This window comes from Cygnus atratus, chromosome Z, assembly GCF_013377495.2.
Source record: "Cygnus atratus isolate AKBS03 ecotype Queensland, Australia chromosome Z, CAtr_DNAZoo_HiC_assembly, whole genome shotgun sequence".
NCBI classification, from domain to species: Eukaryota; Metazoa; Chordata; class Aves; order Anseriformes; family Anatidae; genus Cygnus; species Cygnus atratus.
The window spans coordinates 57,619,016-57,625,359 of NC_066396.1; positions in this window are offsets into that span (position 1 = coordinate 57,619,016).

Consider the following 6,344-nt stretch of genomic DNA (forward strand, 5'->3'; position numbering starts at 1 on the left):
GCTGTCAGAGTGTACTTTGGAATTTTTGCATACTTTTTAATTTTTCTGTATACAACTTTTGTAAAAGTTACACAGACCACTTAATACAGTAAAAAATTTAATGTCTTCTACCAGCAGATAAAACGTGCTATTTTGTATGGAAGCTGGAAAATATTTTGCTATGTCACAAGGTTTGGTTTGTTGGGGGGGGTTGTTTGTTTTTGTTTTTTTGGTTTTTTTTGTTTGTTTTTTTTTTAAGACTAATAACCAATATACATGTACAAACTCAAACTTAAAGATTTAAAGAGGAAATATACTTGTATTATAAAACTGCAGGGTATTTACTTTAATAAAACATGGTCACAGCTAAGAGGAAACCCGTGTCTCAAATTACATACGCAAATTAGTCAGGGTAGGCATCAGTGCTACCTGATTTGTAGTACTGATTTTCTTGTTTCTCCTCTCTTCCTTTTTCATTCACACAAGAGTAGTCCATGATTCCAGTAATGTACTCCCTCTTTGAATAGAAGACTTCTGGAAGAGCTGCTAGATAGATGACTCACACAGCCAGGATAATTAAGTGTGAATCATTGTGTGATGCTGTCACGATTTATCAGTCTAGTTTGAGGATCAGAGCATGATTAATCTTCTTTTAAAAACTGTATTATGAGCAGAGTGTACACAGCTGTAATTGCTACAGGGTTTTATGAAACTGCTTCATTATCGTCATTGCAGGTGTTGTAACAGACTACTGCTGGCGATGAAAAGAACTCCATTTCATAGTCTACATTCGATGTTGCTTCCTCTCCAACTATTTTATATTTTCCTAATGTTACAGTGAAAACAGACTTTTTCTGTCTTGCTTTTGGAAGCAAGGCAATGTTATTTTAGCTGTGGCTTTTGGGCATCCTGTATAAGAATAAAGACATAAAGTAGTTAGGAAGGATCTTCTTAAAATTTTCTGCAAAAAAAAAAGTTACGTAACTAGTTTACAGGAAGTTTCTGATGAGAGCTATTAAAGCTGTGGTGGCACCACTAACATAGGTGGTGTATGTGTCATCAGACCTAAAAGATCAGCTTTTTATCAGATGTGATCAGTGAGGGTGTATTTTTCTAGCATGTGAATAGCTCACGTTATGTCAGTCTGATACTGGGTGTTCTTTGCTTCCAGGTTTTAGATCACTGAAGATTATACATAGCTACCTCCTTCCTCCTGCCATTTATTTGATCTTTATCGCCAATAGAAAACAAAAAAATGTTGAGAGTAGCTGAACATAGTTTAATGGCAAGTATGAGTGAGGGCAGAGCAATTCAGCACCAGCCACGGTCCCTGCTCGCCAGAATTCAGAGGCTGGTCTCTACAAGAAGCCGTGGGCAGACAGCTGGGTTGGCAGGCAAGCTGCCTCCCAGCAGCGAGTACCTCTGCAGGAAGGGTGCACCTCTAAATTTGTGCAGGTACGATGGCAGAAAATCTGAACCTGCTTAAAGGTGCTGGATGTTCTTTCTCAGTTACTCTTAGTAAGCTGCATCTTAAGAATACAATGAAGGAATACAGAGAATTTAATCATCGCTAGGATTTTAATAAATGAATGGACCATCCTCTAGCCTAGCAGGTCATAGCCACTAATACTGTTATTTATATATTAAGTGTTGAATGCTGGTTACTTGATCTCAGCTAGTGGATTTGGAATACCTGTGTTTAATTAAATTACAACAATTGTCCCTGGTGAGACCATGTTTTTTAATAAGCACGGACTTGCCCATTTTAAAACTCCAAAGACATGATGCTAACTTTCAAGAGCTGCTGATGGCTTTGAGATGGAAGAATCTCGGCTATGGTGGGGGCTGAATATTGCCATTCAACTTAGTTTGATGAGCCAGCAAGGCACTGTGCTCTGTAGCAGTGCAGTACCAAGCATCTCCCTGTTTTGAACAGGGGCCCTTGGGAGTGGTGGGAAGGACAGAGGCCGCGCTGAGCAGGCTACCAGTGCTGGGTGATTCAGTGGCCAGCTGTGAGCCAGCTGTGAGCCAGTTGCGCGTGGGGCACACGGCGGTAACTGCAAGCGGCCATGGGGAGAAACAGATTGTAGCGGGCAGGTAACACCAAGTCACCTGAAGGTGTCCCAATTAAATGGAATTAATGGAATTACCACCCCAATTAAGCGGTTGTCCTTGCCACAAGTATCATTAGGTGCTAATTGATTCCTTGGGAAGCATCTTGATTAAGTAGGGTTTTCTAATTATGCTGTGCACTGTAGTAGTTAATGAGGATTTATAGATCAATACAATAAAAGGCAGCAGCTCTTTGCTTGCCAAAGATTTATTTATGTCTTATCAGAACTTTTAGGTAAGCAATATCTGTCATGTTACAGTGGATTAGGATTAAGTGTTGGTCACAGTACAGAGACCATGTGAAAAAAAAATCATGTCAGTTAAGAGCTGAAATTATGCTAGTGCACTTTCTATGTAAAATAGATGGTAGTAAACCCTAAAGTTTTAGCACCCTGATTTTCCTTTACTTATAAGCAAGCCTGTTTTTTGTTTGTTTGTTTAATTCTTAAAAGTGAAAATATTTTTTCTTCATTGCAAATTACCAAAAATTGTTAGCAAAATTTATGCTATGTTGTAACTGCTCTCAAATTCCTCTTCAGTTCCTGTGAAACATTGTGATTCATCTGCATAACCAAGCAAAATCTGCAAACTTCCTGCTGTTTCTGGATATTGTGCTTTCAAAACAAAAAGGAGCATTCACCTGGCTTTGCTACACAAGTATTCGGAGAGGTGCATGGGAGACGTATATCGGAGGCAACTGGCAAGTTGCTCTAGATGTTTCTAAATACTGAACTGCTCTTTTCTTTAGCTCCTTTCTGGTAGTGTTTCTATTAATTTGTTGCATGTGAAGCAACAGATTCTGCAAGTGAACCTTTGAGTGATTTCATTGAACAAAAACAAAACAAAACAAAAAAACACATGAAAGACGTAAATGCAAATATTTTTTAGGGACCCGTGCCAAAAGTATAATTTTAATGATGCCATGGAACAATTTGTTCCTAGCAAATAGGGGTAACAGTTAAGCAAACTTGGTAAACAATTATTAATTGTTGACTACAATTAGTTTTCAAACTGAGAAATATGAGAAACTGAAATCTTTTTAGTATTATTATTAGAATGTTAAAAAAAAAAAAGTAAGAATGGGGTATGGCAACCCATCTTCCTAGCCATCACAAGCCACAGCAGGTTGAATCTATTTTCTAATTACACAGGTGTTAAGAGCAGAACCCTGCCCCAGCCACTGCAGTTCCAGCCCACAGTGCTTTGATAGCCACCACCGCCACAACGTTTATTATTGCTTTCTTGGCATGTCCTAAAGCTGCAGTTCAGGAGAGACTTGTTTGCTTAATGAAAAGCCTTAATGCAAAAAGGACTGGATCCCACGATGTTGCCATTTCTTCTTAAGTTGTGTCTCTCAGGTCCCACACTGCACCACTCACATTGAACTGCAGGTGTGGCCTCCCAGGCACTTCTCTGTGAGATCCATGATCACAGCCACCAAAGTTCAATGGGTACTGAAAGGAGGCTGGGTCTCAGGAAACTGCAAAGCTATACTGAATGTTTGTCACCAGTGGCAGTTATGGTGTAAGCTACCTAGTGCTCCAGCAGACTATTTTGATACGTAACTTACATGAAAGGTCAGTCATGCAGCATTCAAACAATGCTGGTTGCATTGCTCCCAGAAATACATCTATATCTCCATAATTATCTGGCTCCAGTCTCCATTCTGATGTTTCCCACACCATCACCTGCCTAAGTTTTTACTGACTCCTTCTGCATGAAGAAGCAAACAGCCAATGACACAAAAATGGCAGGCAGATGCCTGTGCTATTTCCCCAGGAACATTTCTACCTATTCAATCATACTTCATTTCTCCCTGACCCTCCACACACAGATGCCTTTTAACTAGTCCTTGAGCTAGTGGCTGCCAGTGCCCCCAAACCAATGTGCCAGCAGCAGGCAGCATGCTCCAGGTTGCATTTAGCCTGCTGGTGGCTTCTAGAACCTTCCTCCCATTGTTGTTTCTGAAGGATTTCCCTTCCCTACATGCACTGAACTACAGCCCACTGACAAAATCAGGAATGTGTTGACTCAGCCAAATGCTAAATCTGTGTGTATGGCTACAGGTACATTTGAAGTAAGCATTAAATTGTAATTCTTTTTCAGTTGACACACTAAAAACAGCGTGTAACTACAGAGCCAGTGCCAAAACACTGACACGCAACCTTTTCTGAGAACATAGTTTGGGAAGCAAAGGGCTTCCTGGAGAAACAATTTTGGTAGCTGCCCTGCTTTCTCGGTGCCTCTGAGGCTGAGGCAGCACCGAGCACAGGGTGTGAAGGCCTCCAGGACAGGAGGCCACCCCGCGACCATGCCAGCAGCACCCAGGCCTGCAGAGCCTGGAAGTTAAACTAAATGGAAAAAAATAAACTAAAATACTGCTGAAAGTTTGCTGAAGCCTGTCCTGTTGCTACAGGAACAGTTCCTGCTCTTTTTCTAGGGCTTTAATTTGTGGAAACGATGGATGACATCTGATGAGATAAACATTCAAAGTCAAGTTAATCCCTCTGATGGGGAACCCCGTGCATTGTTAACCACCTATCACTGAAATTCTGCACAAAATAAAGAAGTCATTTTTTTGTGGATTTTTTTTTTCCAGGAGGCTTTCACTGCTGTGCCTGCCAGCTTTGTGAAGTCACGATTTTTTTTTTTTTAGTATGCCTGTGAACTGACCTGGTGGTATTCATTTTGTACAGAAGGCAGCAGTGAGGTGTAGAGAGATTTAAGGCATAAATTGTCAAAAAATGTCAAATACTTTGAAGTACTGAGTTTGTGAAATCTGATTTATTCCTTTTTAACCCCTTTGGATATCACTTTTTACATTCAAGGCACTGCTTCTTGCTGTCAGATGCAGCTCTGGGTACTCCCCTCCTTCTGATCAAAGCTCAGCGCTTCTTACCAAGCACCAGAAAAGGACCACATACATTACAACCTGTAAATTATGGAAAGTTTTATCCATGTGATTTGTGGGCCACTGCGCTGGCAATCTGCAGCAGGGCAGCACTTCCTGGCAGATGGAGAATGCTGCACTTCCTACAACCTGCCATGCTCACAGCACACCGATTTCTGCTACCAACGCAGCAAGGCTGCTGTGGGTCCCTTCCTCGCTGTCACGCTCTGCACAGTACCAGGGCAAGAAGTGCTGCACGGACCACAGCCAGGAGCCCTGTGGGATAAAGATGCCCAGACCCACACTCAGAGCCTGCAGCAATGTCTGCTACACGGGACAAATTCACAGATAGCTCACATATGGTGGTTTGTGCACTCACACAGCCCCATACTATGTCTGCAAGTGTAAAAGCAAAGGAGGAAAGGAGAACTGGCAGGGGAATGCACCTCTCAGGATTAGCAGTTCCTGAAGGCCTGTAGCAGGCCTAGCAGTAGGCCCATAGGTCTTCCAGGATGTGTAGGAGAGGTATCTCCTGAAGACACTGCTAATTCCCCCTCATTTATTCAGCCTTCTAACTGAAATGTCTGGTCTTAGGGATTTCTAAAGTGACATTTTCTTCTGTGGAATTCACAGGCAAGCAGCATGCTCTCAAGCTACAAGATGATGACAGCTGCTGATGTGCTGAGTTTCTGGCACCGGTGGGCTTGCATGTTTTATTTTCAGGTACTCCAATAAGTTAATTGAAAGCATCCACTCAACTGCCATGAGAATAAAAATAAAATATTCCATTACCGATTTTGAACATACCAAGAAGGTTACTGTGCAAACAGATTTTGATGCTAGGTCATTAGAGAAATGATGTTGGCTACTAAAGGTCATTGATACAGACAGATATTGTACCCAAATGCATAAAGGAAACTTATCTAGATCTCAAAAGCAGTATTTCCAGAAGATTTAACTGCTTATTGTGAAAAGCAAATCATGACTCATCCCTGTCCTCCAGCAGGGAACATTCAGTTCTAGGGAGAAGGAGGGAAAAAACTTTAAAATGTCAAGTGTTGTCTGAAGCTGGAATGCAAGAGCACTTTAGCAAAAAATGGGCGAATGCTACACAAAAGTTCAGGAAGTATTCAAATAAGAGATACGGTTTTTATTTCATACTGAAATATTTTGAGTGCTTGTATAGAAGACTTTTAGTGAAAGATTGTTGTTTTCTGTTTGTTTTCTGGGATGTTTTTCATTCAACAAAACGGTAGCTGGTAATTAGTGGTAGTAGCAAACCCAAAGGAAAAACGCTTATATTCCTGTGCTGGAAGAAACAAGCGAATTTTCATTTCCTTCATGCTGTGCTCCCTTCTATTCC